At 43.3% G+C, this 12,652-nt stretch overlaps 1 pseudogene; it reads left to right on the forward strand.

Annotated features, from left to right (window-relative positions):
• Positions 1–8,669: 8,669 nt before the first annotated feature.
• LOC135974551 (olfactory receptor 6N1-like) lies at positions 8,670–9,602 on the forward strand (annotated as a pseudogene).
• Positions 9,603–12,652: the final 3,050 nt, after the last annotated feature.

The raw sequence follows: 12,652 nt of genomic DNA on the forward strand, positions 1-12,652 counted from the left end.
GATTCATTAATACGTTTGCCCAATCCACTTCCCTTACCAGTCCCCTTAGTTTGTTAAAATTGGCCTTTTTAAAATTATAAACCCTACTCTTTGATTTAATTCTGTTACTCCTTCCGTTTAGTTTAAAGCGAATTAGCTCATGATCGCTGGAGCCCAAGTTGTCCCCTACTACCACTTCCTCAACGAGGTCCTCACTAGTCACCAAAATCAAATCTAAAATGGCCTCCCCCCTCGTCGGTTCGGCTACCACTTGATGAAGGAAATGATCAGCAAGCACATCTAGGAACATCTGAGCCCTATTATTGCTACTAGCGTTTGTTCCCCAATCTATATCCGGGAAGTTAAAGTCCCCCATAATCACACAGTTCCTATTAGTATTTACTTCTCTAAACACATTAAATAGTTCTTTATCCATATCCTGGGTCAATCCCGGCGGTCTATAGCACACCCCAAGCACTATCCCCGGGGAGGCTCTAGTAGTCCTTTTACCCAGTGTGAGTATTGCCCAGACGGATTCCGTGTTATCTATTCCATCAACTATTATTTCTTTTCAGCTTATCTCACTATTGACATACAATGCCACCCCGCCACCCTTACCTTTGTTCCGGTCTTTCCTAAACAGCGCATACCCCTCTATACCTGTATTCCAGTCGTGACTGCCGTTCCACCATGTTTCAGTTATTCCTACGATATCCGGTTGCAATTCTCGGACCAAGAGCTCCAATTCCTCCATTTTATTACCTAGGCTTCTCGCATTGGTGTATAAGCACCCTAATGTATGTCATTTAGCCTGTCTCCCATTAGTAACACTATACGTTACAGGCCTCTTTGTGTCCTTCCCCCCTATCCTTCTTATGTCCAATCTCATCTCCCCGGCTATATCTCCTCTTATCTCACTCACCATTTCAATGTTGGAATCTGGCGTGGAGATTAACTGTACATCTCCCAACCGTCTCCCCAAACTTCCTAGTTTAAAGCTCTTTTGATAAGATGAGCCAGCTTCCCTCCCAGAAGTCTATTTCCTTCCCTACTCAGGTGAAGTCCATCCCGCGAGAACAGCTGTCTGTCCCCGAAAGCCTCCCAGTGGCCATACATCCCAAAGCCCTCCTTATAGCACCACTCCCTTAGCCAACTATTTATTCTCACAATCCTATCAGCCCTTTGCTGCCCTTCCCTAGGAACAGACAGAATCCCACTAAAGATAATTTGAGCCTCTATCTCCTTAAGCGTCTTCCCCAGCCTGGCATAATCTCCCTTGATTCTCTCTAACGAGAACCTAGACGTGTCATTCGTTCCTACATGAAGGATTATCAAGGGGTTCTTACCTGCTCCTTTTAGGATCCTTTTTAACCGCAGGGGCCATGATACGTAAATTCGTAAATGAACACTCCAATGATTGGGACCTAGTGTTGCAGCAGTTGCTTTTCGCCTACAGGGCTGTACCACATCCCAGTTTAGGGTTTTCACCATTTCAACATGTGTATAGCCCCTAGTTTAAGAGGCCATTACAGTTGGTGAAACAGCAATGGGAGGGGTTTACGCCTTCTCCAGGAACTAACATTCTAGACTTTGTAAGCGACCTACAAAGCACCCTCCAACACTCTTCAGCCCTTGCTAAAGAAAACCTAAAGGATGCTCAGAAAGAGCAAAAGGCCTGGTATGATAAACATTCCAGAGAACGGTCCTTCAAAGTAGGAGACCAAGTCATGGTCTTAAAGGCGCTCCAGGCCCATAAAATGGAAGCATCGTGGGAAGGACCATTCACGGTCCAGGAGTGCCTAGGAGCTGTTAACTATCTCATAGCAACCCCCACCTCCAACATATAGCCTAAGGTATACCATGTTAATTATCTTAAGCCCTTCTATTCCAGAGAATTAAAGGTTTCCCAGTTTACAGCCCAGGAAACAGATGACACAGAGTGGCCTGAAGGTGTCTACGACAAAGGAAAAAGTAATGGTGGCATGGAAGAGGTGAACCTCTCTGCGACCCTTGGACGTCTGCAGCAGCAGCAGATCAAGGAGCTGTGCTCTAGCTTTGTGCCAATGTTCTCAGCCACCCCAGGACCGAACGGGCATACCAATCCATTGACACAGGTAATGCTCAAACAATTAGAACCCCACCCTACCGGGAGTCACCTCAAGCCCAAACTGCTATAAAAAGGGAGATCCAGGACATGCTACAGATGGGTATATTCCGCCCCTCTACGAGAGCATGGGCATCTCTAGTGGTTGTAGTTCCCAAACCAGATGGGGAAATATGCTTTTGTGTGGACTACGCTAAATGCTGTAACTCGTCCTGACAACTATTCAATGCCACGCACAGATAAGCTATTGGAGAAATTGGGTCATGCCCAATTCATCTCTACCTTAGACTTAACCAAGGGGTACTGACAAGTACCACTAGATGAACCCTCCAAGGAAAGGTCAGCCTTCGTCACCCAGGCAGAGGTGCATAAATTCAATGTACTCCCTTTCAGGCTGCTCCAAAGACTTGTAGATGGTCTCCTAGCGGGACTGGGAGAATCTGCCATTGCCTACTTCGATGATGTGGCCATTTTTTCTGAGTCATGGGCAGAACACCTGGAGCACCTGGAAAAAGTCTTCAAGCGCATCAGGCAGGCAGGACTAACTGTTAAGGTTAAAAAGTGTCAAATAGGCCAAAACAGAGTGACTTACCTGGGGCACCAGGTGGGTCAAGGAACTGTAAATCCCCTACAGGCCAAAGTGGCCGGTTCCAAAGTCAAAGAAACAGGTCCGATCCTTCTTAGGCTTGGCCAAATATTATAGGCGATTTGTACCACACTGCAGCCAAATCGCCGCCCCACTAACAGACCTAACCAGAAAGAAACAGCCAAATGCAGTTCAGTGGACTGATGAGTGTCAAAAGGCCTTTAACCAGCTTAAGACGACACTCATGTCTGACCCTGTGCTAAGGGCCCCAGACTTTGACAAACCTTTCCTAGTAACCACAGATGCGTCCGAGCGGGGTGTGGGAGCAGTTTTAATGCAGGAAGGACCGGATCAAGAATTCCATCCTATCGTGTTTCTCAGCAAGAAACTGTCTGAGAGGGAAAGCCACTGGTCAATCAGCAAAAAGGAATGCTACGCCATTGTGTACACGCTGGAAAAGCTACGCCCATACGTTTGGGGACGGCGTTTCCAACTACAAACAGACAATGCTCCACTACAGTGGCTTCATACCACCAAGGGGAATAACAAAAAACTTTTTCAGTGGAGTTTAGCTCTCCAAGATTTTGATTTTAAAATGCAACACATTTCAGGCGCTTCTAACAAAGTGGCTGATGCACTCTCCCGGGAAAGTTTCCCAGTATCAACTGGTTAAAAATTGTTCTTGGAATGTGGGACATATTGTTACTTTTTATATAAGCAGTAGTATGTCTAAAGGTGCACATGTCTTATTAACTCTGTTTTCTCCTAGAGCCCCAGGAAGAAATCACATCCAGTGTGGAACCGGCTGTCCAACACTATCTGTGATTTGGGGTGCATGTCATAACTATAAAGGGAAGGGTAACAGCCCTCCTGTGTACCATATTATAAAATCCCTCCTGGCCAAAGACTCCAAAATCCTTTTACCTGTAAAGGGTTAAGAAGCTCAGGTAACCTGGTGGACACCTGACCCAAAGGACCAATAAGGGGACAAGGTACTTTCAAATCTTGGTCGGGGGAAGGTTTTTGTTTGTTCTCTTTGTTTTGGGGAGAGTTCGCTCTTAGGACTAAGAGGGACCAGACATCAATCCAGGCTCTCAAAATCTTTCTGAACAAGTCTCTCATATTTCAAACTTGTAAGTAAACTGCCAGGCAAGGCGTCTTAGTTTTATCTTTGTTTTCTCAACTTGTAAATGTATCTTTTACTAGGGTGTTTACCTCTGTTTGCTGTAAATTTGAACCTAAGGCTAGAGGGGGGTCCTCTGGGCTCTTTAAGTTTGATTACCCTGTAATCTTATTTTCCATCCTGATTTTACAGAGATGATTTTTACCTTTTTCTTTAATTAAAAGTGTTCTTTTTAAGAACCTAATTGATTTTCCCTGTTTTTTAGATCCAAGGGGGTTGAATCTTGATCCACCAGGAGTTGGTGGGAGAGAGGAGGGGGGATGGTTAATTTCTCCTTGTTTTAAGATCCAAGAGGTTTAGATCTGTATTCACAAGGGTATTGGTGAAGAGTCTCTCAAGGCTACCCAGGGAAGGGAATTAGCACATTGGGAGTGGTGGCAGCGGACCAGATCTAAGCTGGTAGTTAAGCTTAGAAGTTTTCATGCAGGCCCCCACATCTGTACTCTAAAGTTCAGAGTGGGGAAGGAGTCTTGACACCTAGCAATGGGTAAGAAATGAGGAAAGATATAGTTATGCTGTGTAGGGGCACTAGAGGGCAGAGAAATGGGAGAGGTGCAGCCCAATGGCCAATGGACAGCAACCAAAATGGAAGGGCAAGAAAGAAGAAATTATGTTTCCAAATGACCAACATAGGGAAGTGGAAAGGGAGGTGAAGCTGTATAATGATGCATAAGTGGTGGGGAAAGAACATTGAAGAGAAAAGGAACTCTACACTATGTAATGAACTGTGGATAGTATCAGATATTATTGAGTGAGTTATGGGCTGTTATACTAAATAACGTCCACCAGGTGACATGAGAGTCAAAAATGGGAAAGAGGCAGCTATAGGAAGAAGAATCCTCTAGTGGAGAGCAGAGTAAAAGGCTGTCATGCTGGGAAATCGACATTAGATGGCAGCAGAGTACAGGAAATGAAAGGGGGGCGCGGTCAGAAATACTGACTAGTAACCAATACATTTCACTAGCCAACAAAATAATGGGAAAGTTATACTGTAAAATGGACACTAGGTGGCAGCATAGAACCATTGGGTTAGAAGGGACCGCAAGGGTCATCTAGTCTAACCCCCTGCCAAGATGGAGGATTTGTTGAGTCTCAGCCATCCAAGATTGATGGCTGTCCAGCCTCCTTTTGAAAACTTCCAGTGAACAAGATTCCACGACTTCCCTAGGCGATAGGGTGACCAGATAGCAACTGTGACAAAACAGGACAGGGGGTGGGGGGTAATAGGTGCCTGTATAAGAAAAAGTCCCAAAAAACAAGACTGTCCTTTTAAAAACGGGACATCTGGTCACCCTACCAGGCAGTCTGTTTCATTTTCCTACTGTTCTTACAGTTTTTCCTGAGATTTTATTTAAATCTGCTATGCTGCGGTTTGAGGCCATTGCCTCTTATCCTGCTCACTGTGGGAAGAGGGAACAAGTTTTCTCCATCTTTTTATGGCAGCTTTTCAAATATTTGAAGACCACTATCATACCCTGCCCCCAATCTCCTCTTTTCCAAACTAAACATACCCAGTTCCTTCAGCCTTTGCTCATATGGCTTGCATTCCATCCCTTTGACCATCTTTGTCGCTCACCTTTGGATCCTTTACAATTTCTTTACATCTTTTCTATACATTTGTGACCAAAATTGGACACAGTCCCCAGCTGAGGCCTAACCAGAGCCTAGCAGAGCGGTACTATCACCTCCTGAGACTTTCATGCTATGTCTCTTTTAATGAAAACTAAAATTGCATTTGCTTTTTTTGAAACAGCATCGCATTGCTGACTGATGTTGAGGTTGTGACCCACCAGAATTCCCAGATTCTTCTCAGAAGTTCTGCTGCCAAGCCAGTTATCCCCCATTCTGTATTTGTGCATTTGTTTTTTCTTCCCTAAGTGAAAACATGTTGTAAGGGTGATATATGGGAAGCTATTTTCAGAAATGCCCACTAGACGGCAGCATATATTGAATATTAATAAAGGGGCAGTGTAAGTACATTATAACAGGTCATCACCTTGGACAGGCATATTCCAAAAATGTAAGCTGGTGTTTGTTCATGATCTCAAATATTGTACACATAGGTTCATTGGACTAAAAAAAAATTGCAATTATACAAGTCACGCTGTACAATTCCCATTGGGCATCATTAGCTACAAATCTTTGGAGACACAAAATGAACCTAGTGGGAGAAAGGTTGAAGTGGAACGATATTAAAAAGAGAAAAGACCAAATACAAATATGAGGCAGCATTTACACTTTTTAAATAGAAGGAGAAGCTCATTTTCAAAAAGTAGATGTAATGTACCTGCTCATTCCTTCAGGTAACTGCAGGTCTCTTCACTGAGAAAATCCAGTTTCTGCAGAAAGAAGAGAAAGAAGAACCTCAGCTGACGAACCTACATCCTGGCGGCCAAGCCCTGAGAAATAAGAGCTCATTGCTTCAAGCTTGGGCTTTGCTGTGGTTGCAGGTGAACACCATCTTCCTGACTGCCTTTACCACGAAAAAACAGGGGCATGAATGTGCTTTGTGAATATTAGAGGGACAAGGTGGTGGTGTAATATCTAATATTGCACTAACTCCTGTTGGTGGAGGAGAGAAGCTTTTGAGCTACACAGAGTTGTTCTTCAGGTGAATATTAACAGTTTTAGCCTCACCTTCCCACAGCAGTGCCAGTCAGGATTCATAGCACCATTTCACAGAGATGGAGCTTGAGATCCATGTCTGGTGACAGGTCCTCAGTTGGGAATCTGCCCCACTGACACAAATGTAGCTACCTTGATTTACACCAGCTGAGAATCTGGCTCACTGTGCGCCTCAATGGGGTGGCGAATGCTGATAGAGTCTTACTAGCCCAGATGACACATGCCAGATTGTTTCTAGACTCTGAGTTCAGGGACAGAGTCTTCCCCCCAGTGCCTTTCTTGTTCTCATATTATCATCCCACAATCAGTATGGAGTGGGGTGGGTCACTCCCCAGTCAGGGTTGAACATCAGCCTGGTTTTGTCCCTTCCTAAGATCCACTATCCAAAGAGCTGTATTTTATTACTGCTACATAGTCAACATCAGGAAACAGAAAAGGCATTGCCAGTTCCAGACCACGTCACCATCACCACCGCAGCAACTAGGGGAGAATTTACTCCACATCATAATTTACAACATAAACTGATCTTTTTTGTGGGGATGGAAATTGTTCCTTTTCCTATAGGGCATTGAAATGCTGAATATACCAGGATATATGTTGTGACATTATTGACACAAACTGTGACTGTATAGACCATTGTTGCAACCAAGATTCTGTAGTGGCACCAAATCTTGCATAAGGGAGATTAAGTAAGGTGTCTATGAGGAGGTTATGATTTCCTGGTTATGATTATGCTTCCTGTTTGCATGTATCATGTTTGTATTTAAAGTTATAAATATTGGCTCTGTACTGTCTGTATTTCAAACTTGTGCTATGCTTCTGGGTGACACCCCACACAATTTGCATAAGCCTGGCCTGCTTGATGACCCATTAAGGACCATCAGCTATACAACTGACCCATTGAGAGAAGGCAGATACACCTTTTGACTCAGAAAGACATACAGGAATATGCTTATAGACACAGCTCTAAGGTTTTCCATTGCCATGTGCTGGGTAGCTTGTATCTGAGACAAAGGAAGAACAAGCCACATGGCAAAAGGACTACAAAAGGCAGCTGCATCATCTCCATTTTGTCTTCAATCCTGCTTCTCACCTCTGGAGGAACTTTGCTACAAACTGAAGTTCTGAACTAGGACTGAATGACCCATTCAAGTTGTGGATGTATTCCAGGGACTTGATTTGAATCTGCAGTTTATTCCATCACTGCTAAAAGCCTGAATCAAGAACTTTGCCATTACTGTATGTAATTGATTCCATTTAACCAATTTTAGCTCTCATCTATATTTCTTTCTTTTTATGAATAAACCTTTAGATTTTAGATTCTAAAGGATTGGCAACAACGTGATTTGTGGGTAAGATCTGATGTGTATATTGACCTGGGTCTGGGGCTTGGTCCTTTGGGATCAGGAGAATCTTCCTTCTTTTACTGGGATATTGGTTTTCATCAACAGTCATCCACATAAGGAGCGGTGCTGGTGGTGATACTGGTAAACTGGAGTGTCTAAGGGAATTGTTTGTGTGACGTATGGTTAGCCAGTGAGTTAAACCAAAGTCGTCTCTGTTTGGCTGGTTTGGTGCCTTAATAGAAAAGGAATTCCAGCTTTGGGCTGTAACTGCCCTGCTCAAAGCAATTTTATCATGAATTGATACTCTCAGTAGTCTCCTGCCAGAGGCCGCATCATTCCATTATTTCTAACAAGAAATCAATACATATGGAAACTAGACTTCAATAAAAAATCTGAGTCCAAGATTTTAGTTGACGTACTTATTGGTTTTGACTCCTACGACCTGGCATGGTTCTGGCTATTGACAGAAGTGAAATATAGAACTTAAGCATCATTGTTAAATTGTTAAACTCTGGTATGTCACAAGATGGGATATGATAGATAGCCAAGGTCTGGTATGACAGATCACACCAATTCTCTACCAGAGATATAGACTGTTATATTAGTCATTGCTCTGATATGGCAGAGGGAGGTCTACATGGGTAACAATGTTCTTTCCTCGGACTGAGACTCCTGGCAGATTGCTCTGAAATCTACATTTAGCCTTAAAATTTCAGCCTGTAACCAGCAAAGGAAGGGAATATTCTCAATATTTCTGGTATTAATTCACAAGACTTGATTAACTTTTAATGCTATGTTCTTCCAATTCAATTGCCCAGCTTGTTTTTTTGTTCCTAGCCCCAACCCATGGCAGATACAGATTGGAGAAACCAAATGACCGTCAAGCAATTAATCCTCCTGGGATTCGGGGATCTTCCTCACCTGCAAATTCTTCTCTTTCTACTGTTCCTGGTGATCTACATGGCAACCGTGGCTGGGAACACTCTCATCGTGGTGCTTGTTGTCACTGGTCAGCACCTTCACACCCCCATGTACTTTTTTCTGGTCAACTTGTCCTACTTCGAGATCTGCTACACCTCAACCTTCCTGCCCCAGTTACTGTCCAGTCTGCTGACTGGGGACAGAACCATCTCAGTGAGTGGCTGCATCACACAACTGTATTTCTCTGGCCCTCTGGCTGCTACGGAATGCTATCTCCTAGCAGCAATGTCCTCTGATAGGTATTTAGTGATATGTAAACCCCTGCACTATTCAACTCCTATGAATACCAGGTTTCGCCTCCAGCTGGTTGCTGGGTCATGGTTAAATGGTTGTTTGGCCAGTACCATCTTAATATTATTCATATCACTGTTAATATTCTGAAATGAAATTGACCATCTCTATTGTGATCCCATCTCACTGATGGAACTCTCCTGCAGTGACACTCACCTGAGCATGTTGGTGGATTTCATAATAATCTCTGTATTCACCCTGCCTCCATTCCTACTAACCCTGATGTCCTACGTGTTTATCCTTGTCAGTATCCTGAGAATCCCTTCCACGACCGGGAGAAAAAAGGCCTTTTCCACCTGCTCCTCTCACCTCACTGTGGTGACAATTTTCTATGGAACCATATTCATTGTCTACATGCTACCGCGACATGATACACTCAGAGATCTGAAGAAAGTGCTCTCTCTTTGCTTCACGGTCCTAACTCCCCAGGTAAACCCCCTCATCTACAGCCTGAGAAACAGAGAGGTCAAAGAAGCCTTGAGCAAAGCAGTCAGTAAATGCGGCTGAATACAAATATGTGGCAGCATTTACACTTTGTAAATCGAAGGGGAAGCTCATTTTGTGTGATTGAAGCAATGAGCCTGTGACGCACTGTACCTCAAAGTACCCACTGTAACCCCCATATTCATCTTTTGTATTTGGTTGTGATATTTCATACAAAGCATGTCTTGTAACGTATCATATGTAAGGTCATGATCTGCTGAAACTCATTCTTCTGTCAAAATATGTATATCATCATTGTATATGTCATTATCAGATTTTGTTATATGGTTGTTATTGAAGTATATTAGGAGTCTGGGAGTCGCCCACTGTTAGTTCTCCAGTGACAACATCGGAGGTAACTCACTCCCAGGCGAGCATGAAACGACCATCACTAACCATTGACCAGCCGGGGAATTATAAACAAGAGGTCTACAATTTTGTAACAGGCAGTTGCACAAGAACCACACAATGGGAATTGCTCAACTCTGTGACTCATCAAGGCCCACCAGGACATGTCTGGCCCAGTATTTTTCCAGGGACATGACTTGAGAGTATAAAATAAAGGATAGTGGCATAATGAGACCACCTCTCTCCTCCCCTACCCACTCTAGAGGCAACAAGAATGCTGGGAAGACAGAGACTTTGAACTGGGGAGGTTGGTCTGAGAAGGGGATTCAGCCTGTGTATTAAGAAATGTAACCTGGCTGCAACATCCAGTGGGGTGTGAAAAGCTGTTTGATTCAGATCTTACTGAGTCTGATAAAGTTTAAGATTTAGAATGCATTTGTATTTTTTTTCCTTAGACATAAAGATTGGGAGAACGATTCTTCTTTTACTGGGATATTGATTCTCATAACGAGTCATCCAGATAAAGAGTGATGCTGGTGGTGATATTGGGAAACTGGAGTGTCTAAGGGAATTGCTTGTGTGAATTTATGGTTAGCCACTGAGTTAAACCAAAGTCATCTCTGTTTGGCTGGTTTGGTGCCTTAATAGTAAAGGAACTCCAGCTTTGGGCTGTAATTGACCTGCTTTAAGCAATTTGTCCTGAATTGATACTCTCAGTTGTGTCCTGCCAGAGGCCACATCGTTACATATGGTTAGATTAATTTCCATTAATTCTAACAAGAGATTGGTGCCTATGGACACTTGAGTGCATTGAAAAATCTGAGTACAAGATTTTAGTTGTTAAGCGCTTGTATGTCACGAGATGGAATCTAATAGATAGCCAAATACTGATATGACAGAACAGACCAATTCTCTACCACAGAAGAGGCAGAGACTCCATGTGTGAATCTGATATGGTAACTGATTTTATGTGGAAAGTGCTCTGATACCATGGTGATGGGTGGCAGTACAAAAGCCTCAGATGGATCAATTGATCAATAGATGGAGGGGTATGTATGGGGATGGATGGATGGATAGCTAGACATGATAAGTTCATGGAGGATAGATTCATCAATGGCTATTAACCAAGAGGGTCAGGGATGCAACCCTGTGCTCTGGGTGTCCCTATGCCTCTGACTGCCAGATGCTGGGATTGGACAACACAGGATGGGTCACTCAATAATTCTCCTGTTCTGTTCATTCTCTCTGAGGCATCTGACATTGGCCACTGTGTGAATACAGGATATTTATATAGGTGTAAATTTATAGTAACTCCATTGACCTGAGTGGAGTTTTTCTAGGTATTTACCAGTGTAAATACCTCAGTGTACATAAATGGATTGACCGTTAAGTTCTCACGGAGACAATAATGTCAAGAGTTGATTATATTTATAAAGAAACACAGAATGAGACGATGGTCATGGGTGAAAGATAGCCTTGACCTAATCATTTTCCACATGGCAGCACTGATATCCTTGTTCTTCATGCTAAAAATTATCGGATTCATCATGGGAGGCACCATGGAATACAAAACAGCCACCATGAAATCCAGACATGAGATTGAGCTGGAGGTAGGTTTAATATAAGCAAAACTAGCAGTGCAAACAAACACGGAGACCACAATGAGGTGAAGGATGCAGGTGGAGAAGGTTTTATGCCGGCCCTGCTCAGAGGGGATTCTCAGCACTGTTTTGAAGATCAGAACATAAGACACAATTATAAAATAAAGACGTTTAAGGCAAAGTACATGCTAAAGGCAATAGCCCCAGTTTCACTGAGATATGAGTCATACCAAGCAAGTTTGAAGAGCTGGGGGATTTCACAGAAGAACTGATTCATCCCATTGTCTCCACAGAAGATTATTGCAAATGTGTTCCCGGTGTGCAGTGTAGAATTGAGAACCCCACTGATCCAGATACTGGCTGCCATTTGGACACAAGCTCTCCTGTTCATCATTGATTCGTAGTGTAGTGGTTGGCAGATGGAAATGTACCAGTCGTACACCATGATGATTATTAAGGAAAGCTCAGCTGTAGTGAAGAAAAGGAAGGGAAAGACTTGGATGACGCATTCGTATAATGAAATGGCCCTGGTGCTCATGAGGGAATTGGCCGTGGACTGGGGTCGACAATGGAGATGGAGCCAAGGTATAGGATGGATAGATTCATTAGGAAGAAATACATGGGTGTGTGAAGATGATGGTCAAGGGCTATGGCTGTGATGATCAGACGATTCCCAGTCAGGGCTGCCAGGTAAATCCCTAGAAACACCATGAAATGCAAAATCTGCAGCTCCCGAATGTCAGAGAATCCCAGGAGAAGGAACTCAGTCACGGTGATTTGGTTGGACATTTTCTTTCTCTGTACATCATGTGATGGCTGTGAAGGGAAGGACAAGGGCAATGGCCAGGCTTCGGTTGCAGTCACTAAAGTATAGGCCTTGCCGGAGCCCTAGGCATAACTAACAGTATGAACCAAAGGCTGCAAATAAGAAGAGATGTAATAGAATGTATGGGTTTGAAATTATCATATTATTGGACAATATTTGCATTCCCCAGTCTTTATGAAAGCTCAGTTTCCAATTAAGCGTGATAAGAAATTTTCTACTTAAATTGTTTTCAAAGGAAAATTGTGTTTTCAATTAATCAGATTTTCATAGAAACTCTCAGGTATCCCCAAATATATTTC

This window comes from Chrysemys picta, chromosome 12 (genome assembly GCF_011386835.1).
Source record: "Chrysemys picta bellii isolate R12L10 chromosome 12, ASM1138683v2, whole genome shotgun sequence".
NCBI lineage: Eukaryota > Metazoa > Chordata > Testudines > Emydidae > Chrysemys > Chrysemys picta.